Consider the following 26,135-nt stretch of genomic DNA (forward strand, 5'->3'; position numbering starts at 1 on the left):
TAGATTTTTGAACAGGCACAATGAAGAGAGCTCTGTAATACTTCTGGGGTCCTAAGAAATGCGGATGGCGGGAGTTTGTGTTTACGAATATATCTATCCAGAAAAATACAGTATTTCGCTTCTTGAGTCATAAATAAGTAACCATTTAATTAACTTATAACTTTGTGTTCCGGTTTCATTAGTTGTTTATCGCGTGGACTTTGTGTTTGCGGTCTTCGTGGACTCACCTCAGGACAGGTACCCCCCCCCCCCCCCCCCCCAAAGGCCACACCTGTCACGGCCCACGGAGCAGTGTCACAGCAGACACTAGAGCCCCACGGGCAGAGGAAAGGTTTATTTGATCAGTTAACTGTTATTATTTTCTTTGTCTAATTAATGATATCCGTGTAAATGTTGAAAACTGTGTTTCCTGCACCGGGTTAATATTATGCAGTTTCACTGATCTGGGGTCAAATCTGTGCATCACTTAATAAGAACACCCACGTCCCTGAATGCGCACTCACTGATCTGAGGTCAGATCTGTAAATATCAGTGAATAAAGAAAGTACAGGAAGCTGAAACTTCTTTAGATGAACTCACCTGGACAGTTTACTCACAGACGAGCATAAAACCGTTAGATTTAACCCCTTAAATGACTGTTGGAATATCTGACGTCACTGTTATTTATGAAAAAACTACACAAAATATGACATATTTTCCATATAATACACGGTACAGGGATGTGTCATTATTTTATATCAGAGTCTTGTACATGTCAAACATTAACAATAACACTGATTTCACCACATTAGTAGTTTTTCTATGTGAGACTATGTATTATTTAATATTTTGTGTTTTTTCTCCCGTAAATAATTCAGTAATGTATAATAATGTAATAATTATGTATTTGGCATTTAAACTTATGGGGTTTCTGCTTCTCTGTGTGTAACTGCCTCTAAACTGGAGAATAAATAATTTGACTAATATTGTTATTAATTATTAGTTATTTATTTAATTATTAATCTAATTATTATGGAAGAGAATTAGGACCACTGGAAAAAAAAAAATTACGGTCCAATATAGATATTTTATTTTATTATTATTCTGAGACAAAAAGTCAGAATTCTGCCTTTTTGTCTCAGAATTCTGTGTTTAATCTCAGAATTCTGACTTTGAACTCAGAATTCTGGCTTTAATCTAAGAACTCTGACTTTAAACTCATTATTCTGACTTTAAACTCATAATTCTGGCTTTAGCATCAGAATTCTGACTTTAAACTCAGAATTCTGGATTTAATCTCAGAAGTCTGACTTTAAACTCACATTTCTGACTTTAAACTCAGAATTCTGGCTTTAATCTCAGAAGTCTGACTTTAAACTCATTATTCTGATGTTAAACTCATAATTACCTCTGCCAAGGAGGTTATATTTTTTGCCAGGGTTTGTTTGTTTGTCTGTCTGTTTGTCTGTCCGTTAGTGTGCAACATAACTCAAAAAGTTATGAACAGATTTGGATGAAATTTTCAGGGTTTGTTGGAAATGGGATAAGGAAGAAATGATTAAATTTTGGTGGTGATCGGGGGTGGGGGGGACCAACGGGGGGGGCCACTGATCGTTAGTGTGCAACATAACTCAAAAAGTTATGGACAGATTTGGATGAAATTTTCAGGGTTTGTTGGAAATGGGATAAGGAAGAAATGATTAAATTTTGGTGGTGATTGGGGGTGGGGGGGCCCACGGGGGGGGGGGCCCACTGATCAGCCTTGGCAGAGGTCTGCGCTCTCTGAGTGCTTCTAGTTCAGACTTTTTTTCCTCAAAATTCTGACTTTAAACTCAGAATTCTGCTTTAATCTCTGGATTCTGACTTTTTTCTCATAATAATAAAAAAAAAAAAAAAAATATATATATATATATATATATTGGACCTTATTTTTTTTCTAGCGGCCCTAATCCTTTTTCTGTAAATTATTGAAATCGACTGATGTAGATATTTTTGGCCGTATTATTGATTTATAAAACAGACCGATAGCTTTACCACTACTGAAAATGAATGAATGTTAGTTAATTGTCGTAAAAATACTTGCACTGTGTTCATTTTAGAGCATTAATAGAATCGGATTTGTGCATGAATGTTTAATGTATTACGTAAAAGAATACAACTACATTGAGAAGTTCTACATTTCAAGTATTATCAGTAAATTGTACTTAAAATATTAAAGTTTATATTCAGTCAATCACTAAACCATTCAAATATGTTTCATTCAACTTAATATTGAACAAAACTACCTTTACTACTACCAGTGCAGCTTTTATTTTGTAAGGTGTGAGGTTTGTAAAAAATCGGATTTTGGCCCCATTTGCCTACAGTCTGAACGTAGCCTGTATCTGAGTCAATAAAAATATCCACCACCTTGAAGGAAACTAAAACTTCTTTAGATGAATTCACCTGAACAGTTACTCAAAGTGAATTTCATGTAAACCTTTGTTAGTTTGTTATGGGGACAGTTTTCCTCATTATGAGCTGAAATGTCTTGAAATAATTTACTTTTCAGACACATTCCTCTTTTTATTCCTGTTTATACACATCAGTATCACCTCTGACCAGGTGTAATGATTATTTTCTGAGTCCCAGTTACACTTTATCAGAGGTAAATCACATCACAATGAATTCATGAGAAGAAGTACAAATATTTTATTCTGACTTAATGGGCAACAGCGTTTTTCCTTAAAATAGGATTCATTTTCTAGTATGAAACTTACTTGTCAGGGATATTTTTCTTTTTTGGTTAAAAAATAACAACAGTTTTCCAGAACCAAAGTTTTTTTTTTTTTTAACTTTCTTTAATGTTCTTTTTTGCAGACTGACCTGTTTGTCCCTGTGTCCTTCCACCTCTTCTATGAATAGAGGCTCAGGCTGTGACATAAACTGTTCTGGATCTGCTCCAATCACACCAATTATGTCTCTGACAGTGGGTTACAACAGTTGGACATGAGCAGCTCTGCACCTCATCCTCCGCACAGACAGGTACGACTTTTCTTTATTAAGAACCACAGCAATGCAATCAAACATTACAGCCGATAAACTATATACAAAATATAATCAAAAAGACAGCATAGTTATAGAAAGTGGGTGTAATTATTCAAATCTAAAGAGTTGTTTGTACATATTATTGGATTTTGTTGCTTTTTTTGAGTTTATCATGGATAAAGAACTAACCCCTTGTAGACTATTGTTGCAAATTCACCTCCATATTCCACTGTTTTTCTAATGCGGTGCAGTTCAACACTCATGTTTCCTGGTTTATCTATGATCCCTGATGTTCATGGATCAGTTTCAACGTCCTGTTTCTGTTACGGTGTGATTCATTTAACAACATTGTACTGATTTTTGGATCATTTTTTGTCTTGTTTGGCTTGTTGTCTGGAATAACTGATCAATAGCAGCATCAATAAAATAATCTACAGGGTTTGTGAAAAGTAACTAGGCATTAAAAATTGGTAATTTCCAGAACCACTGACCATAACTCAGTGGGTACAGAGACTGAAAAAGGTCTGCACTATGGAGCGAAAGACCGCAATTAAAGTTGAATGCTTTTGAACATAGATGGAACTGTATTACTTGGTATTTGGGCAACTGATGAAGGAATGGGAGCTATTATCAGATTGTTATCTCTCTCTATGACTGATATTGTACTGCTATAATTTTCCTTGGTACAAACAAGTATTTATTTTCCACGTGATTTCCCTTTATGGTATTTCTATTGTATTCCATTTACTTGTGCTTTAAGTCATTGGGTGCTTTGTCAGAGAATGTTCTGTTTTGTGGAAAAATGAATATATAAATAAAAAGTAAAAAAAAAAGGTAATAAAATCCATATTCCTTTTACAAATGTATTGAAACAAATGATACATGTTCTTCATTACATGGGAAAATTAAAGTAAATCAGGGGATCAGGGATAGAATGAACAACCTTCTGATGCACGTTGTCTTGGATATCATTGAGAACCTCCTAAATCCATGAATAAGAAAAAAAGACAATAAGAAAATAGAAAATACCCATTAGTGTTGTCTGTTTAATACATGTTTTCGTCATGACTTCAGTGATACCAAAAATTCTACAAGCAATTTCTAATGTCTAGTTACTTTTCACCCACCCTGTACATACCTATCTATAATAGGTGCTGTATTCACATTAACAACTTCCACTTAATTCATTTTATTTATTTATTAACCTTTATTTAACCAGGAAAAAAACTATCTGAGTTCACAAATCTCTTTTGCAAGTGTGTCAGGGCCAAGACAGCAGCAGCACAAGTTACAAACAGTAGAGATTTACATAAAACATAGAAGAAAACTCACCATATATAAAACACTAAACTAATAACATACATATAAAACAACATCAATAATTTTTAAAAAAAGTCTGCATTTATGTAGTATACATTAATTTAGGATCTGTGTCACAGCAAAAACAGAGATAACTTTTGTTTTTTTAATAGCTTAATTATAAATCAATGTAGGTAGTAATGGGTTAAACTGGAATAAATGTAATTTGTAAAATGGGTAAAAAAAAAAAAAAAGACAATAAGGTCAAAAATAGAATAGATGAAGTGATTCTGATTGTTGATTACAGAATGTACATGTATTTTTAATATCTAAATATTTACAACAGGGTGGGAATGTTCCTGGGTTTGGGTTAAAATACAAAAAACAATGACTGTATTATACTTTTCTGTGACTCAATACATAGTAAAAACACTTTGAACAAAAAAATAAATATTTACAACAGTATAGGTTGATGTTATGTACATTTTAAGACATATTTGCTTGATCTTATTGATCTTATTTGACAAACATCATTTTTTTTTTCCAACTTTATTGAAAACATTAAAGTACAGTACAAAAATCTGAACAAACAACAAGGTGTCAAAAGGGAAAAAGCATTTGAAAATATATGTTTAAGAAAATAATGAAAGATACAAAGCGTAATAATACAAATAATAGTATTTAAAAAAGTAAATAAATAAATAAAAATAACAGATCTAACAAATATAAATAAATAAATACAACAGAGAGTTCAGTCAGTATTACAGAATTGTTTATAAATAGCCAGGGTGTTAGAGCTTTTTTTTTTTTATTTTTTTTTTTTATTATGGATAAATTCTAAAGATTCAATATAATTTTCAAATTCCAATAAGAAGATTTAAAATTTAGGTGTGTTTTAGTGTATTTATTTTTATGTATATGAAATTTTCCAAATAAGATGAAAAAATTTACAACAAATTCTAAATTGTGAATATCATGTTTAAAATATGTAATTACATTTTGGGATGTTATAGTATTCTTATCTTATTAATACTTTTAGATGTGATATATTTTTCAATTTTTGTCCAGAAATTAAAAGAATGTTCACATAAAAAGAATAAGTGTAGAGTAGTTTCAGAGTAAGAATGCCAAAAGTTACATATTTCTTCCACATCAGAGACTCGAGACAAAATAACATTGGAGGGATATACGTTATGTAAAATTTTGAGATGTAAAATTCTAATTTTGTTTGTAATACAGTATTTATACAGTAATGTCCATGCTTTGGACCACTCAGTTTTAGAGAAGGTTGAATTCCATAATGCTTTACCTCTGGGGGAAATTTTCCTCTTTTCATGCAATGTATTGCATATATACTTGTTATTACAGCTCAAGTTAAAAATATTAATATCATTAATCAGTTAACAAGGTTTATCTGACTGTAATGTTTGATAACTAAGATGACTTTTCATAAGTAAGAAAATGCCATTAGGGATTGCTTTGAATACATAGTTGTATTCTTTATTTGGAATTGGAAACAAATTTATTCTCATTAATCACAGGTGTCAAACATGCGTCCCGGGGGCCAAATCTGGCCCGCCTAAGGGTCCGGTCCAGCCCCTGGGATGAATTTGTGAAATGCAAAAATAACACTGAAGATATTAATCATTTTAGTTCAGGTTCCACATTCAGACTAATTTAATCTCCAGTGGGTCGGATCAGTAAAATACTGTCATAATAACATATAAACACTCACAACTCCAAATTTTTCCCTTTCTAAATGTAAACATTTTCATGCCATTTTACTGTATTTACAATAAAACAAACTAACATTTCACAAAAACTTGAATAACCTCAAAAAATATGAACATTTTGAAATGTCTGAAGTGTAATTTTATCAATATTCTGCTTGTTATTAAATGTTTTGTGTGTTTGTAGATCCACTGTGATCTGACCGTTGTAATTTACATGTGTAAATGATAAACTGAGACAGAATATTGTTAAAATTGCACTTAGTTTTCTTAAGAAATTTCAGTTTGTTCATGTTATTCACATTGTTTTAAAGGATAGTTGGTAGATGTAAACCTTTTCATTACATAATTTTACTTTTTTCGCTATAAAACATAGAGGAAAGTTTGGAGTTGGCATTTTTTTAATATATATATTATGTTATTATTTTACTGGTTCGGCCCACTGCAGATCAAATTTGGCTTAATGTGGCCCCTGAACTAAAATGAGTTTGACACCCTTGTCATAAATTGTTCATATCTTAATAAGTTCCCATCTTTGTCAAAGAGGTCATTAAGGAAAATAATGTCTTTGTCAATCCAACTCTAAAAAAACTGATTTCTTTCTAACAGTAATGTTTCCATTATTCCAAATAATAGCTTTATGTGGAGAAAAAATTGTGTGTATTGTGTGTAGTTTCCAAGAAAGTAGAGCTTGTTGATAGAATTTAGAGACAAACAGGTAAGTCCGCGCGCAGGACCGTACGGAATGACGTCATCTCCATCCTCGTCCTCTTACGCACCGCGTCCAGAAGGCGGCGGCATCGCGCTGAACAAACCCGCCTCATAAAACGCTACGTCACACACACACACACACACACACACACCCCTAAAAAATACACACACACAAACACACACACATACACACCGTCACAGAACCGGAGAGAGAGCTGGGAAGATGGCACGGTATCGCGAGAGCCGCGTGCCGTGCCGCGCTGGATGGCGCTGGTGGGGGCTGGATGCGCCCACGGCTCGCCCTCTCTCCCGTTAAATCACACGGTAGGACACGCGATCGGACGGAGACCGGCGGCGACAGCACCCGGGGTGAGTAGAGCTCCACACCGAGCACCGGGCTCCGTCAGCGGGGGGCCCGGTGCTGGGGAGGCGGGCACGGAGGGAGGGAGGGACGGAGGGGGGGCGTGCATGTGACCGCACCGCTCAGGATCAGAAGGTGTAGAGACGGAGGGGGTGTGGGGGGGAGTGGGGTGGGGGGTGTCACGGCCAGATGTGATCCCCTCCAGATGTGCTCCCGTGACAGCTCGGGGCTCGTCTGTCATCATCATCATCCCCATCATCATCATCTTCATCAGTCCCATCATCATCAGCAGCAGCAGCACATGCGGGAGATGTGCGTCCCATCCCCGCGTCACTGTTGTCCGCGCGTGTCCGTACTTTCCTCTTTAACTAACTAACTATCCTTTGCCCTCAAGTTGATCCGGTCCACAGTCACAGGTGTCCCGGTCCGGTCTGGATCAGGTGGGCTGCTCCGGTGCGCCACAGTGCGCGTGGCTCCTGCTTTGTGTTGATTTATTTTCATCTTTTCCGGTGTGGACTGTGTACACTCTACGCGGACTTGTTGATGGATGGCCCACAGACCGCAGCCTTTTTCCACCGAAGCGGATTCACGCTCCGCTGTCATCGCTCCCGGAGGCCACTATTGATTTACCGCTGCGGTTTCGATCCGCGTGATTGATGACTTTGGCCCCTCACCGGGCCCGCGTCGCCGTCACCGTCAGCATCAGCATCAGCCTCCAGCCTCCGGTACCGTCACGTTCACGCAGGTGACACAGCTCTCTGCTGCTTCACGGGCACGCACACACGTGTACAGTTGTTAGAAAATAGCAGGAGCAGAGACCATCCCCCTCAGGTGTCCAGAACCAGGACCAGAACCAGAACCAGAACCTGAAGAGTTCACTTCAGTCCACAACGTGACAAACGCAACACATGCAGAAACCTTCAGCCTCCAAATGTCGCTCTGACATTTCACTCAATTTGACTTTTAACTCTGCAACAGTCTGTGATAGCTCTGCAACCAACCATTATGACTACTGATGATGAAGATGAGGATGAAGATGATGATGATGGTGATACTTTATTATCATGTCAGTTCAGTCTTTGTTTCACTGCAGCTGCGTTTACATGTCACAGCAAACAAAAAATAACATCACAACCACAAAAGTAAACAGGTTCACATCGCCAGATTTTAGATGAGGTCCTCAAACGCCTCATTTGGTCCAAGACGTTTAGTTTAATGTGAAACAGGAGGATGGAAATGGAAAATATTCACATCTCAAGAATTGGAATTAGACAGTTTTAACCTGTAATAACTCAAACTGATGAAGATGTTCACATCTCAAAAACTATATAATATCAAGTATTTTTCCGACATTTAACTTTTGACACTCAACATAACATTAAAATCACAGAAGTAAACAGGGTTTTTTTTTTAGCTTCACATTGCCAGATTTTGGATGAGGTCCTTGAACGCCTCATTTGGTCCAAGATGTTTAGTTTAGTGTGAAACAGGAAGATGAAAATGGAAAATACTCACATCTCAAAAACTGGAATTAGACAGTTTTAACCTGTAATAACTCAAACTGATCAAGATAAATATCAATTATTGCCCTGACATTTAACTTTTAACACTCTGCAAATTACTCTGTGATATCACAGCAGCTAAATGTTATGACAACTGATGATGACGAAGATGATAATGATGATACTTTATAATGTCAGTTCAGTCTTTGTTTCACTGCAGCTACATTTACATGTCATAGAAAAAAATAACATCACAACCACAGAAGTAAACAGTTTTTTATTAGCTTTACATTGCCAGATTTTGGATGAGGTCCTCAAATGCCTCATTTGGTCCAAAATGTCCAGTTTAATGTGATAAATGGAAAGTATTCACACCTGAAAACTGGAATCAGACAGTTTTAACCTGTAATAACTCAAACTGATCAAGATAAATATCAATTATTGCCCTGACATTTAACTTTTAAGACTGCAAAATACTCACTTTGATATAACCGCAGCTAACTGTTATGATGATGATGGTGGTGGTGGTGGTGGTGGTGATACTTTATTATCATGTCAGCTCAGTCTTTGTTTCACTGCAGCTGCATTTACATGTCACAGCAAACAAAAAATAACATCACAACCACAGAAGTAAATAGGTGTTTTTTTAGCTTCACATCGCCACATTTTGGATGAGGTCCTCAAATGCCTCATTTGGTCCAAGGTCTTTAGTTTAGTGGGAAACAGGAGGATGGAAATGGAAAATATTCATAAAACCACAGAAGTAAACAGATTTTTTTAGCTCTGTGTTGCCAGATTTTGGTGTAAAAGCTAAAGATGGGGTCCTCAAAAGCCTCATTTGGTCCAAAATACTTAGTTTAGTCTGATACAGGAGAATGGAAATGGAAAATATTCACATCTTATACACTGAAATCAGACAGTTTTAACCTGTAATGACTCAAACTGATGAAGATAAATATCAATTATTGCCCCGACATTTAACTTTTAACAAAATACTCACTGTGATATCACCGCAACTACATGTTATGACAACTGATGATGATGATGATGATGATACTTTATCATGTCAGTTCAGTCTTTGTTTCACTGCAGCTGCATTTACATGTCATAGAAAAAAATAACATCACAACCATAGAACTAAACAGGGTTTTTTTTTTTTTTAGCTTCACATTGCCAGATTTTGAATGAGGTCCTCAAACGCCTCATTTGGTCCAAGATGTTTAGTTTAGTGTGACTCAGGAGGATGGAAATGGAAAATATTCACATCTCAGAAACTGGAATTAGACAGTTTTAACCTGTAATAACTCAAACTGATCAGGATAAATATCAATTATTGCCCTGACATTTAACTTGTAACACTCTGCAAAGTACTCAGTGATGTCACCACAACTAACTGTTATGATGATGATGATACTTTATCATGTCAGTTCAGTCTTTGTTTCACTGCAGCTGCATTTACCCATCATAGAAAAAAAAAATAACATCACAACCACAGAAGTAAACTGGTTTTTAGCTTCACATTTTTCACAGATTTTGAATGAAGTCCTCAAACGCTTCATTTGGTCCAAGATGTTTAGTTTAGTGTGAAATAGGAGGATAGAAATGGAAAATATTCACATCTCAAAATCAATTATTTCTCCAACATTTAACCTTTGACACTCAACAACCTTAAAACCACAGAAGTAAACAGGTTTTTTGTCGCTTCACGTTGCCAGATTTTTGTGTAAAAGCTAAAGATGAGGTCCTCAGATGCCTCATTTGGTCCAAAATACTTAGTTTAGTCAGATACAGGAGGATGGAAATGGAAAATATTCACAATTCAGGAACTGGAATCAGACAGTTTTAACCTGTAATAACTCAAGCTGATGAAGATAAATATCAATTATTTCCCAGACATTTAACCTTTGAGACTCTGCAAAATACTCTGTGTTGTCACCGCAACTAACTGCTATGATGGTGGTGATGATGATGATACTTTATCATATCAGTTCAGTCTTTGTTTCACAGCAGCTGCATTTACATGTCACAGCAAACAAAAAATAACATCACAACCACAGAAGTAAACAGGGTTTTTTTTAGCTTCACATCGCCAGATTTTGGATGAGGTCCTCAAACGCCTCATTTGGTCCAAGATGCTTAATTTAGTCTGATACAGGAGGATGGAAATGTTAAATTTTCATATTTCAGAAACTGGAATCAGACAGTTTTAACCTTTAACGACTCAAACTGATCAAGGTAAATATCGATTATTGCCCCGACATTTAACTGTGACTTACCATCACTCTGACTCTTAACTCTGCAGTATAGTGTCTGTAATAGCTCTGCAGCTAACCAGTGTGGCTACTGATGATGATGATGATGATGATACTGTATTATCATGTGATTATCCTTTGTTTTACTGCAGCTGCAGCTGCATTTCCACGTCACAGCAAACAAAACATAACATTAAAACCACAGAAGATGAGGTTTCAGGTCTTTGCTGCCAGATTTTGGTGAAAATATTAAAAGATGAGGTCCTTAAACGCCTCATTTAGTCCTAGATGTTTAGTTTAGTGTGATAGAGGAGGAGAGAAACAGAAAATATTCACATCTGAGGGACAGTTTTAACTTTTAACGACTCAAACTGATCACAGATTATCAGAGAGTCAGCAGAGAAAGGCCAGGAGGAGGAGGAAGAAGAGGAGGAGGAGGAGGAGGAGGAAGGAAAGGACAGAGGACAGGAGGCAAGGACAGCATTTTAAATGTGTCTTTTTAGGCGTTTTTGCCATTTACAGTTTTCTTTTCTCTGGTTTTTCCCTTTTTTATCCTTCCTTTTTTTTTTTTTGGCTTTTACATCTATTTTTTTTTTTTCAGTTTTACTTTTTACAGTGTTCTTTTTTTTTTTTTTTTAATCATTTTTACCTGTTACATCTTTATTTTTTATAGTTTTCATCTTTAACATCTTTTTTTTTTGTCATTTTGGCCTTTTACAGTTTTCTTTTCTCTCATTTTTTCCTTTTTATATCCTTCTTTTTTGGCCTTTTTGTCATTTATGTCCCTTTCACCTTTTACAGTTTTCTTTTCCATTGTTTCTGCCTTTTGTATTTTTCTGTTTTGGCTCTTTTAGTCTTTTACATCTATTTTTTTTCATCCATTTTTCCTTTTTACATTGTTCTTTATCATTATTTTTACCCGTTACATTTTTATTTTTCATAGTTTTAACCTTTTACATCTTTGTTTTTCTTGTTTTCATCATTTCATCTTTAGCAAATAATTTAAAACCACAAATTACTACCTTTAATGCTCTTTTCACAACTTAGAATGAATAAACTAAGAACTAAACTCCAGACTTTTGCATCTTCCTTTTTTGTCATTTTTGCCCTTTATGATTTTCTTTTCTCTTGTTTTTCCCTTTTATATCCTTCTGTTTTGGCCTTTTTGTCATTTATGTCATTCTTTTTTAATCAATTTCCCCTTTTACAGTTTTCTTTTCCATTGTTTTTGCCTTCTATATTTTTGTGTTTTATCTTTTTTGTCTTTTACATCTTTATTTTTCATCAGTTTTACTTTTTACATTGTTCTTTTTCATCATTTTTTACCTGTTACATCTTTATTTTTCATAGTTTTCAGCTTTTACATATTTTTCATTGTTTTTGTCTTCAACACATTATCGAGCCATCCTTGTTTTTGTCTCGTTGCGTTGAATAGAACTCAGAATGAACAAAATAAGCACCAAAATCTGGACTTTTATGAATAATTATAAATAAAAATAAAAAATCTGGGTTCTTTAGCTTTTACTGAGTTATACTTTCTGGTGTAATTTTATTTTATTTTTTAAATGAAGTGTCAATTTAGTTTAGAATGAATTTGAATTCATCGTTTTTGCCTTTTATGTCTTTATTTTTCATCATTTTTACTTTTTTACAGTGTTCTTTTTCATCATTTTCACCTGTTACATCTTTTATTTTTCATAGTTTTTGCTTTTTACATCTTTCTTTTTTGTCATTTTTACCTTTCACGTCTTTTTTCATCGTTTTTACCTTTAACGAATTATTGAACCATCACTGTTTTTGTCTCGTTGCATACAACAACAAAATAAGCACAACATTTTTGACTTTTATGACTAAGTAAAAATCCCCCCAAAATCTGGATTCTTTAGCTTTTACTCACTTATACTTTCTGGTGTAACTTTTTTTTTTTTTCATGAATTGTTTATTTAGTTTAGAATAATACAATGAATATACAGTCCATCACATGTGCAGAGTCAGGTCGAACAGATTCATATCATACAGGTTTGTGTTTAAAATCCGCTCCAAACCTTTATGTGTTGTTTGTTGTTTAATGTAAAAGGAGCTGAACCCACTTTACCTTTTACTGATGAAAATCCAGGCATCGTTCTTCACTCACAGTCATTTTCCTCAGGGGTGGTGTGTGTGTGTGTGTGTGTGTGTGTGTGTGTGTGGGGTGATTCCACACACACACTCCGATTGGGATGATTTATGGGATGTTGGCGTGTCGCTGCCGTGGACAATAGTAACTCGACACGTGACATGGACGTCTTCCTAAACGTTGAGGATGAAGCTGGTCTTCGATAACCGCTGCCGGGCTATTCTTAGGTTCAGTAGATGCACTGCTGCCGCCGCCGCCACCGCTGCTGCTGCTCTGGGATTTCCTATTCCTTTGTTAGTTTGAGGATGCTCTTATTGTTTGTGTTGTGCATCATAAACAGCGGGGGTTTGTGTGTTTTATTAAAGAGATTTAAGGTCATTTTTCGACTCACTGCTTGTGTTCGATGGCTGTTGATACATCCGCCTGTTTACAGAGTTACATCTTTGTCTTTTAACCCTTTAAACCCTAAGCCTAACATGATCTGTCTGGACTTTTGTTTCTTATTACCCCAAGGGGAGGCAAGGGGTAATGTTTTTGGTATTGTTTGTTTCCTCTGCCAAGGAGGTTATGTTTGTATCAGGGTTTGTTTGTTTGTTTGTCTGTTAGCCAGATAGCTCAAAAAGTTATGGACGGATTTGGATGAAATTTTCAGGAAATGTTGATACTGGCACAAGGAACAAATGATTAAATTTTAGTGGTGATCGGGGGGGGGGCCTGATCTGCCTTGGTGGAGGGCTGCACTCTCCAAGTGCTTTTCTAGTTTGTTTCTGTTTGTTTGTTTGTTTGTTAGCACTTTAGTAGCAAAACTATTGGTTGAATTCATACCAAATTGGGTTTATAGATTGCCAGTGACCCAGAAGACTTGTGATTACATTTTGGGAAAAATAAGTCAAAGTTCAAGTTTTTGATGAATTTTTTAAAATCCTTTTTTTCCCCTCCCATTTACTTAAAATGGGCAAAATTTCAAATGTCTATAAAAACATGAATTTTATTTCAATTTACTTCAAACTGGGCACATATATAGAGGCAACTGATATGCTGACATCAGCACATGCATAGACATGATGACATCAGCTGGATCGATGCCAAAATAGCCTACAATACGTGCGAGGGGGCGGGGTTTGTTGTGCCTGGAACCACTTGTTTTGAGTCCTTTTGCCCATTTTTTTTTAGAACTTTCAAAATCTGTCAGTCATTTCCAATTTACTGCATGTTCTAATTCTGCTTAAACAACTTCTTCTCCAGTTTCTAGTGCAGGTGTGAGTGAAATTGCCGTAACGACCCAATCGAACATATCAGGTTTCAGAAAACATTGAAATTTTTCCAGTTACACAAACAGTGACAGCGTTACAACCATCCAAACTGTATATGTGCAGAGTGTGTCAGCGATGACACGTCAGGTTTTAAAGAGTTAAACCTGTTGGTGGTCTGTCTTGGCCGTTCTTCAATTGTTGCTGCTTCACTTGTTGTGAGTTTCACATGGGATTCATCAGGGATTATATGAGGTTAAGGTGTAAGGAAGAGCAGATTAAATCAATGCAGGAAAGGAACTGGATTCAGAAAGAGAACACAACGTCTCCTTTGACCTTTAAAGTCCCCTGGGTTGATTTTCACTTCTTTTTCACACAGCATCTCCTCTCCTTTCATTTACAGTCTTTTCTTTTACTTTTCTTTCCTTATTTCTTCTTTTTGAGACATTATTCCAGGTAAAGGTGCTGCTTAGAACTGTCATGTGTTTCAGGTTCATAAAAACTGCTGTGAGTCTGTGTTCATGTTCCTTTTCTTCAGTCAAAACAGGTGGAATAACAAAAAAGACAAAGAGAGGAGGTTAAGTTTGACAGGTTTTTACTAAATAAGGCACTCAGAATGTACATCAGTAAGAGATTTAGAATGTTGAACATGAACGGTGAACTGGAACACACTGAACAACAACAAGAATTTGACTTTGGGCTCAGTAGTTTATGTTTTGGGGCTGTTTTTTTTATTTCTTTAGTTCAGCTGCTTTTTGACACCTGGTTGAACTCCAAAAAGCAGTTACATGGTCAAAAGAAGAGAATAAAATAAGCAACAAAATGACAAAAACAGCCAAAGTGATCCATAAAATAGGCAAAAATGAATAATAAACCAACAAAATAATAAGTAACATCCACAAAATAGTCCACAAACTGGACAGAATAGAGGAAAAAATAATAAAATAAAAAACAAATGCAGAAAAGTAAACAAAATAAGCAACTAAATGAACAAAAATGAATAAATTATTTAAAAAAAATTAAATAACTGGAAAACATGAGCAAAAAACTGACTAAAAATGAAGTAAAAAATAAAAAAATAAATAAAATCAACAACAAATATTTGAATTTGGTTCCAGTAGTTTTAGTTTTGTTGCTCTTTTTGTCTAAATCAGTCCAGCTGCTTTTCGACACCTGGATGAACTCCAAAAAGCAGTTACACAGTCAAAAAAAGAAAATAAAATAAGCAACAAAATGACAAAAACAGCCAAAGTGATCAATAAAATGAACAAAAACGAACAATAATCCAACAAAATAATAAGCAACATGAACAAAATAAGCCACAAACTGGACAAAATAGAAGAAAATTTTTGGAAATAGGCAACAAAAGGAACCAAAACAAATAAAACAAGTAAAATGAATAAGAAAAAATGAATGGTAACAGTTAATGATATATTTTGCTGGAAAAAGTCACTTTTTCTTCTGTTTGCACCATTTCTGATGTAATAAAACTCAACTTTAATCTGAGCTTTTATGAACATCTACATGATCAGTGAATTAAATTTAGGAAAACCCCTGATTTACACACAAAACAAACAAACAAACAAACAAACAAAAACGCAAAATCCAGAGAATAATATTATAATAAATGGTGATTATTCTGTTGACTTATTTTTCATTTTTGTTCATTTCATTGATTATTTTGGCTGGTTTTGTTCATTTTCTTGCTTATTTTCTTGCTTTTTTACTTCATTTGAGTAATTTTTTTGCAGATTTTTCCACATTATTTACTATTTTGTAAATATTTTATCAGTTTTTGTTTATTTCATTTAATAATATATAATGTATATAAACCCAGTGTGTCCATCCACTGTCATTGATCTAACTCCACGGGTTTTACTGGTGAATCAATGTTGTATAAGATTATCGTGTTTCCATGGCAACTACGGAGCCTCTGAACGTCCAAATGGGTCATATCTGATGACCATGAAAAGATGAAGAACTGCATTTTACACCAATTATTTACATGGATGTATAGAATTAATGGATCAGCAGGTATTAAACAGTTTGTATCAGTAGATGGTTTGGTCACTGGTGGATATTTGGGTTTTTATGGGTTAATGTTTTTGTTGAGCTTTTAACCATTTACACCTATTTATATTATCAATCATTGTTTTTTTTTTTAAGAAGGAAAACTTCTCTTCTTCCAGTTTTTTTCTTCTGAGACCAAATAAGACACTAAAGGAGGTTATTTTCGGCTTTGGGAAACACCTTTTTACAGTTTTATCGTCACCAAACAGTTCATCACAGCACTATTTCTTTGTTTCTTCTGATATTTTCTTTGGCTTTTTCTTCTTTCGTGGTAGAGCTACATTGATTTTTCTTTTTTGATCAGTTGTCGGAAACTAATCAGCTATTTATATGATCAACATCTCTGATTCCAACCCCTTAAATGTGAATATTTTCTATTTGTTTTCCTCCTCTTTGATGGGAATCAGAGTATATTTCAGATCTGGGTCAAATAAGACAGTTGAGAATGTGGTTTTTTGAGCTTTGGGAAACACGTTTTCACCAAACAAATAACAGATGAATCAAAAAAAAATCCTTAGTTGCAGCCTCATGTCTTCTTTCTTTTACTTCATTCTTTTTCTTTTCTTAGATCTTCTGTCTGTCTTTTATGTACACTGAAAAAAAACTCCCCCAAAAAACCCAAAAACATAAAAAAAACAGTAATATTCCAGCAGCAGGGGTGCCGATAAAATATTGTAAAATAATGGAAAATAACCATCTCATAAAAATACGGTAATTTTCCATAATTAAAATACAGTTTTTTGCCCTAACTTTACATGAGATTTTGCATATTTTTTTGACTTTTTAATGTGTAATAAAGAATATTTTCATGTATTGAAACAATCACATTACCTATAAATATATATATATCAATAATTTTCAATGAGACTAAGTTGTACAATCCACTAATAAAAACTGTATTTGGACAGTTTATCAGTGCTTATACATGTTATACATTCACAAAAGTACATTTATTCAACATTTTTGTCGTGAAACCTCCTGTAATTACACAAGATATTTGTCAATTAACAAACAAGTCTTGTTAAACTGACAGAACAAATACCTCTTTTACGGTTAATTCTCAGTAAATTTATCTCATTTTATTTATTCATTTTTTTTTACAGTATTAAACTTTAAATTAACAGTTTAATCTCATAAATAGAAAAGAAATATTTGTGAAATTACAATACATTTGCAGATGTATTTTAACTGTATTTTTCTGTGAGAAAAAGAAAAAATTTCTTTTAAAAAATGGAAATTTTATTGTTATTCACAGATAGAGTTTTTTTGTGTTATTTTACATTTGACATGTAAAATCACAGTCTATTTTTGTCATTTAATTGATATTTTCCTGTATCTTAAAAATACAGGAAAAATCTGTAAAAAAAAAAAAAAAAAACAGTGAAAATTCTGTTAAATTACAGATTTTTTTTTTCAGTGTACGTCTCCATCGATTTCTTTCTATCCAACTATTAAATTAATCACCAGTTGTTTCTATTGTCAACTGTTTTTCCAACTTCTTAAAAGTTAATATTTTCTACTTTTTTCCTCCTCTTTGACCAAATACAACACCTGAGGATGTTATTTTGGGCTTTGGGAAACTCCTTTTGATTTTAAAAACCAATCAATTAACTGATTTGATGAAATATAAAAGACATAATAGACAGTAAAAAGAAATAGGTGTGAAAATAATATTTAATTACAGCAGTATTTCTTTGTTTCCTCTGTTTCCCATTTCTTTCTTTAATAAACAACTGTTTTGATGATTGATCATCAATTTCACAAATTTCTTACAAACAAAAGTCTAAATTTGATGATTCCAGCTCCTTCAACATGAATATTTTCTGGTTTCTTTCCTCTTCTGTTGCCATGAACTGAATATATTTTGGTTTTTTACAAAATGAGACATTAGAGGACAGTATTTTAGGCCATTTTCTCACTTTAAAAAAACAAACAAATAACTGATTAATCAAAACTGTTAGTTGCAGCTTCATGTCTTAAAGTTTCTTAGTTTTTTGTACTTCATTCCTTTCCTTCACTCTTTGTTCTTCAACTGACAGCTATTTAAGATAAGATAAGATAAGATAAGGTTTTGCTTTAGGACAGTTTACAGTGTTACTGCAGCAAACAGCAGGAGCACTAAGAACAGTACAAAGGTATTTGAGTCATCAGTTTTAAGTTTAATTATTGAAGAAAAACGTCCAAATTCTCAGATTTGATCCTCTTTAATGTGAATATTTGACTTCAGAACCAAACATTTCACATTTGGGGACAGGATTTTGAGCTTTGGGAAACTCTTTTTCACTATTTTGTAAAGTTTTATTAAGCAAAGAAGTTGGTTTCAGCCTTTCCTTTCCTTTCCTTTCCTTTCCTTTCCTTTCCTTTCCTTTCCTTTCCTTTCCTTTCCTTTCCTTTCCTTTCCTTTCCTTTCCTTTCCTTTCCTTTCCTTTCCTTTCCTTTCCTTTCCTTTCCTTTCCTTTCCTTTCCTTTCCTTTCCTTTCCTTTCCTTTTGCTTCATTTCCCTTTGTTTCCTGAAGTTTCCTTTCAATTTTTTTTCCCTTTCCTTTCCTTTGTTTTTGTTTCTTTTCCTTTGTTTTTGTTTCCTTTGTTTTTGCTTCATTTCCTTTTGTTTCCTGAACTTTCCTTTGTTTCCTTTCTTTTTGCTTTTCATTTTGTTTCCTTTCCTTTCCTTTGTTTCTTACCATTTTGTTTCCTTTCCTTTGTTCCTTTTCATTGTTTCCTTTCTTTTTGCTTCCTTTCCTTTCCTTTCCTTTCCTTTCCTTTGTTTCTTGTCATTTTGTTTCCTTTTCATTGTTTCCTTTCTTTTTTCTTCCTCTCCTCTCCTCTCCTCTCCTCTCCTCTCCTCTCCTCTCCTCTCCTCTCCTCTCCTCTCCTCTCCTCTCCTCTCCTCTCCTCTCCTCTCCTCTCCTCTCCTCTCCTCTCCTCTCCTCTCCTCTCCTCTCCTCTCAACACCCCCAAACCGGGTTCCTCTCATCCTCATTTTGACCTAAGCTGTAAAAACCTTGCATGTTTCCCAGCATGCATTGTAAATAAGGATGCTTATGTAATAGCCTAAATATTAAGCAAATATCACACCCCTTTATATTCCTACTAATAGGATTGGGCGTGCGCATGTACCGCGGCGATAATGGGTTGCATCTAGGTTACAGTGTACGCATGCAGTTCTCACATGTATGCTGTAATGTTGGGGAAATGACCTTGAAGGTTGCGGGAAAAAAAAAAAAAAAAAAAATCGTGAGTGTGGGCAACATGCTCACACATGGCGCTACACGTGTTCCGTGATGTGGTCGTCGTGAAAACACACGGTCGTATATAACCTGTCTGTAGACGGAGAGTGGGGAAGAGGGAGAAGCTCAGAGGGGAGGATGAACTCTGGGCTCTCCCTATTGTCAGCTCGGGCTATTTGAAGTTACACATAACCCAGTTACAGGGAAACCACTGGATGTGTGAGCACACGCATGTACAGGGAAGTTTTTCGGAAACGCAAAGCGAAGAGACAGAGATGAATGGAGCGAAGAAGCGCAGAAACTGAGTGAGAATGGAAAATAGAGGTCAATGGAAGAAAGTGAGAGACGGAGGCGGGAAGAAAGTGACGGAGACAGAAGGAGAGCAGGACTGGTGTTTAGAGGTGATACAGGGTGTCCGCAAAGTCTGGACAGTTTCACACAAAAAGACCCATCTGTGGAAAAGGTTGCAATATGAAAAGTACATATTGGAGTGTTTTTGTCTCGTTTAATACACCTGTATATAGTCATGTCCCCATCTGGATTTTTTGCTTCTGATCGGATTTTTTTGGGATTGGTTTTGCTGATATTGATCTGATACCGATCCGATACCGACTTTTTACAATGAAATTTTGATTTAAATTTGGAGTCATTATTTATAGGACAAGGTTCAAAGTTTGAGTTACATTTTAGTGACATTAAGGGCAAAAATTCAAGTTCTTGGTTATGGACTGAAAATGTATCAGTTTAGGGTCAAATTTTCTCAGTAATCTGAATCTGAAATCATTTATGCAAAATCTTTTGTGGTTTTCAAATCACTGAGCCTTTATTGACACAAGGTTGAAACTAAAAAACATGAAATTTGGCCTATGCACTACTTGATTTAACTATTTAATTTCTGTCAAAAATTAAACCTAACATGCTTTCTTCTCTTCATCTGTGAGTTTTGAATCCTCCCCAGGATGGCTTTCATCTTGGCATCTTAGCCCTATTCAGTCAGTCTGAAATAAAAAAAAAAAAAAAAAATCAATTAGGCATTACTCCATAACATGTGTCAGAGTTGTTTTATTAGTTGAACTACAGGGTGTCCCATAAGTCTCCATACATAGGAGACATAATACATATGGTTCTAACATGTATTTCTTTATATTTCTTCTTTATAGTTCTTCAGCAGTGGAGGACACACACTGAAATGTGTTCCCGACAAAATGGCAGTCATATAGAGCATATTATATAAATAAAAATGGTTTATGTCAAGAAACGTTTATTTTTCCTATGTATGGAAACTTATGGGACACCCTGTATAAACTGCTATATAGAAGCCTTCCTAAAGTGATTCTGGCTGCTTAAATTGGCGTCATCATTGACAGAGCAAGTCCAAATCTAACAAATTGGTGGGCAGTTTCAAAAACGAATAAGAAAATTTGGTTGTAAAAAAAAACTTGATCTCACTTTAGGATAGTAAATGGGCCTAAATAATATAAACTAATTGTAGCCCATGTAGGTGGGCAGAATTGATTAAATTTTGGAGGCTAGATACTGAAAATTGAGTGAATGCAAGTTTTTTTTTGTTTTTTTTTTACAATGGTATGTATTTTTTTTTTGTCACAAATTAAAAACTGATGGGGGTAGGGTTAGTAAAAGTATTGATTTGACTTATCTAATATTAGAATATATTTAATTGTTGGGTAATGCTTTATTCACAACAGAAAAAAGAAATAGAATGGTGTATAATACATACAGATTTATGATAATATAAACTCTACATAAAGAATTTTAAGTCAAATTCTCACCTAGAAGCCAAAAAATCCAAACCAAATTGTCACAGGACGTCTTCTGAGGAACTGGCTGATATGACGTCATTGACTTTGAACTGAAATGACTGACATCCCTACCGGTATGTGGGCACCATTAAGGCCCATTCATGTTCGCTTTATGTATGCAAATAGGTACTTGTCTTTCAAATGTTATCCCGTGTCACTGCCTTCATACTTCCATGTGACCATTGCATTGGAAAGAGCGTCAGTCCACCAGAGGGCACCACTCTTAATTAACACACTGGCCCAATACTGTGAAGAAGAGTAGTTTTTTGAGAAGTTTTTTGAGGAGACAAAGAAGAAGCAAGTCAATAATAAAAAACATGGTGACGACAAAGGATGTATTACTCATGTGGATACTAATATTGATATTGAGAGGGGTACTTATTGTAAATATATGTAGGTTGTCACTAACTCAAAATCGTCATAATGCTGATGCTAGGTGTTATGTCTGTATCAGGATGGATAAAATGCAGAGGATGAATTTCCCTACAAAGATAATTGAGTTAACCTTTAACCTGTTTTTTGAGGAGAAGGAAAGTCAATAATTACAAATATGACAACAACAGAGGAGGTATTACTAATGTGGATACTAATGTTGATATTGAGAGGGTCGTTATTGTATATATGTTGGTAGTTTTTCACCAACTCACACAGTCGTTTGTTGAAAAGTTCTGGAATTGTCTGGAAATTGATTTCTTCAGATCTCAACACTGCTCCCTATGGTTCCCAGTGGTACTGCTTGGTATTTTTTGTTTGGGTTTGCATCTGCAAACTCCCAGAGGACGGACAGAAATACAGACATAATGAATGCAGAGGACGGACAAAATGCTCTGTCTGTGTATGTATGCGTCTTTACAGTAGAGCATAAATGGACTCTGAGTTGCATGAACCACATCCAGACGGTACTGGATTTGTTTCCATGTTGGCTGTAGTGTAGCCTCATCAATGGTATCAGTGATCTTTTACTTCAGGTCGTTGATGTCCCGCATCTTTGTTGGATACACGATATCTTTAACATAACCCCATAGAAAGAAATCAATAGGAGTGATATCTGGTGGATGAGGTGTCCAGGGAATTGGGCCATCCCTTCCAATCCACTGGTCTGGAAATATTTGATTTAGGAACCCAATGTGGTGGTGCACCATCTACCTGGACAATGATGGTTGGTTGAAGGTCATCCAGTTGTGGTGACACATATTCAGACAAAAGGTCAAGGTCAACATTTGAGTCATTGATCTCATTGAAGCAAAATGGATCAATGATTCGATTGCACATGATTCAACAATGTGATTAAAAACTTGTGATAACCACCGAGTGCATAAAACAAATCTGATTAACACATCTCATTAGTTTCTTTTGTAATATTTCTTTTAAATTGTAACGAGACTTTGTGGACACCCTGTATATACGCCTATGGAATGAGATAAGGGAGGAGGGAGGGGGGGACGGAAGGGTGACAAACGGGCCATTGTCCTTGGGGACAGTATCAGGTCTTTGTTCGACCCTGCTCCACACTGGTGACACTGTTGCCGAGTCATAACCCACAGCCCCAGTCCAGTCAGGGTCCACAACAAGGGCAGGAGGGTCGATTCCATTTATGTCTGAGGCCAATTTTAGGCGTTTAAATGGAGCTCCTCATTAGATGGGAAGAACAATAATCATAAAATGTGGAAATCTGCTACAAAAAGGGGCATCAGGCAGGTTTTTATTGTTACATGATGATAGATAAAATCATATTGGAATAGGTAACAACAAATATTGAGTATAGCCTTTACTGATATGATTTGACCACCTTTTGATCTTATTTGAAGTTATGTTTTTGACCATTTTGCAGAATTTTTGTTCTATATTTGGTCCCTACCAACCTGAAAACAAAACACTATAGATGATTTTTATTTTTTTTGACAGATATTTGATTTCCAAAGTATGAATTAGAAAACTCATGAAGGACAAATAAGGCCACAATGTAGGTAATTAATAGAAACATAGTTAGAAAAATGCATTTTTCCATTTCTATCAGGTAGTAACTTTCTTTTTTGTTATTAGAAAGAGAAAACAAAAATCAATCGTTTTTCAAATTTGGTTAGTGTTTTGACACTGAAAAAGAAAAACGCCTTGAAATTCAACTTTAATTCTTCTGTTTTAAACAGAAAATCAATTAACCACTGTTTTTTCTTTTGTTTCTGAAAAGAAAATGCAATTACCAACAGATACACTGAAAAACAACTAGTTTTTTTGATTTTTGAATTTGCACATGAATAATTTTTTTGTCATTTTTTCGTTTTCAGTCACTTTTCGTTTTCTGAGTCATTTTTTTGTTTTCTGATTATGGATTCTCAACTGAATATGAAAATAATGAATGATACAGATTTGAAGTCCTTGCCTTTTGGTCGAAACAGAAGTAAATCTACAATGTTAATGTCAGTAGACGATCGACAACATTAAACAGCTCCAATCCAACCTCAAACGGTGGCAAAAACAACATGGCGCATGAGTTTTCTTTTGGTTTCATGAGGATGTTTTTGGTTTTTTACAGGTGAATGGAACTGATTCCAAAGATCACAGTCAGCTCTAACAATCCCACAATTACGTAATAACTGTGACAGCCCCAGAAAAGCCAAGAAATAGCAGGTTTTAAGATGCTTTTGTAGACTTGGCTCTCTCTCCTGTCAGTTGAGGTGTTTTCTCACTTTCCTCTCACTTTTTTTCTTTCATGTCCCTGCGCTTCCAGCTTCTCTAACAAACCCGTTCTTTTCCCCGACCCTTCCGCCGTCATTCCGGATCGGTAAACCACATGCAGAGCGTTTGCAGGAGTTTATCCGAGGACAGAATCTGAAGTGTGGCATGATGTCTGTTTGATCCCCTGTCGCCTCCTCTCTGATCCACATCTCTGCGATTAACGTAAACATCCAGTAAAAAATACCCATCCTGCCACATACTGAACATTGACTGAGAAATATCTCCACGTACGACAAACGGATAAACCAGTTTTTCTATTTTTCTCCCTTAATCTGAGTCCCATTACTGTTTTTTTTTTTTTTCTTGTTTTTCACTATCATTCTGGTTCCAGCTCCGGCTTTTCCTTTATCTTTCAATTTGGTGCAGCACATTAGGCGGTGTTTCGGTGATAAATTCTTACATCAGAGGACATTTTTATTTCCACTTGTGATTGGTTTGTAATGAGGGGCTTGTACTGTAATAACAGCAGGGTTCCGTCCAAATGGTGGAGTATTACGCTTTAAAACCGGAAAGCCGAGCGCAACACAACAAATTTACCAGCACTTTCTCTGAATCCTTCTAAACATGATGCTATTATTTGAGGTTTTTTATTGTTGTATAAGCTGAGATGCTTTTTTTTTTTTAGAACTGTTCGGTGGGTGGTCTGGGTGGAAATATCACAGCATTTCCAGGATGGATTACTGTGTCATTTCAAACACATTAATGTCACATTTACAGTTACGGGAAAAATTATTAGACCACCCCTTGTTTTCTTCAGTTTCTTGTTCATTTTAATGTCTGGTACAACTAAAGGTACATTTGTTTGGACAAATATAATAAGTAGAAAAGCACTCGGAGAGCACAGACCTCCGCCAAGGCAGATCATTCTCCCCCTATCACCACCAAAATTTAATCATTTGTGTCTTGTGCCAGTGTCAACATATCCTGTAAATTTCATCCAAATGCATCCATAACTTTTTGAGTTATCTTGCGAACAGACAAACAAACAAACAGACAGACAGACAGACAGACAGACAGACAAACCCCGATGAAAACATAACCTCCGCTGTTACACTTGGTGGAGGTAATAAACAAGGGGTGGTCTAATAATTTTTTCCGTGACTGTATGTTAGCTTTTCTGAGGTAAGACGAGCAGCCAGTTCTTTTATCCACCATCCAACAGAAGGTATGTCCATACTTTTCCATAAAAGTGCGATTAACTCAATGGCATTCTGATGTAAAACTATTAAAGTGAGTAAATGTCACAGCATTTTCAAGTGAAACAATATCAGATGCCACTGCACATAATTGTTAAAAGGTCAAAAGTTAATTAAGTTTCTTTATCGTCTCTGTAGGGAAATATTCTTCAAGGTCTTTGTAAAAATGTTAACGTCAACCTCGTCGTGTAGAAGATGGAACTCAGGAACAAAGACGTAACGCTGACAAATAAAAGCAACGTGATATCTAGGGATGGGAATCAATAAGAATTTAATGATTCTCATTCCATTATCGATTTTGCTTATCGATCCGATTCCTTATCGATTCTCTTATCGATTCTCATTGGGTGAAGGAATAAAAGAGTACAGACAGGTGTGTTTGCATGAACTGTCTTTTATATTTCCGTCAACACAGAAAATATAACATATGCAGTATGGACAAATAATAATAACAGATGATGCCCGGTTTGTGGGGGGTGTACAGTGAAAGTGAAACTACAGACTCTTTACTAATTCCTCTATTGCCGCATTTCCACTACATGGAACAGGTTTGACTCTGCCTGTCTCCCGTTGTTGTGCACCTCATTTCCTTTCCCCTACCTTCGGAAACTTGTATCTGAGGGGGTACGACGTTTGTTGAACGCACCGGAACCAGAACTGGGCCCGGATGACGTCCTGGTGTTCACTCTGCCACTAGATTCACAAGCACCGCTAAGTAGTGAATCAAATGAATCACATGCTGTGGACAAATGTTTGAACATATTGGAGAGATTTCACCCTTTTGAAGAAATGGAAGCTTTGACAGTGTTCCAGTGGACCTGGTGTGGTCTGTTTGGACCGGTTCTGCCTCAACGCCATG

General features: G+C 35.5%; 1 long non-coding RNA gene across 1 annotated transcript in view; it reads left to right on the plus strand.

The window, feature by feature from the left end:
• Window positions 1-6,955: 6,955 nt before the first annotated feature.
• Window positions 6,956-26,135, plus strand: part of LOC115439289 (uncharacterized) — a 48,598-nt gene continuing 29,418 nt past the window's right edge. Inside the window, exon 1 of the long non-coding RNA XR_003938236.1 lies at window positions 6,956-7,115. This is a non-coding gene — a long non-coding RNA (uncharacterized LOC115439289). The remainder of the gene's footprint in view (window positions 7,116-26,135) is intronic.

The sequence above is a fragment of the Sphaeramia orbicularis genome, chromosome 19, assembly GCF_902148855.1.
Source record: "Sphaeramia orbicularis chromosome 19, fSphaOr1.1, whole genome shotgun sequence".
NCBI classification, from domain to species: Eukaryota; Metazoa; Chordata; class Actinopteri; order Kurtiformes; family Apogonidae; genus Sphaeramia; species Sphaeramia orbicularis.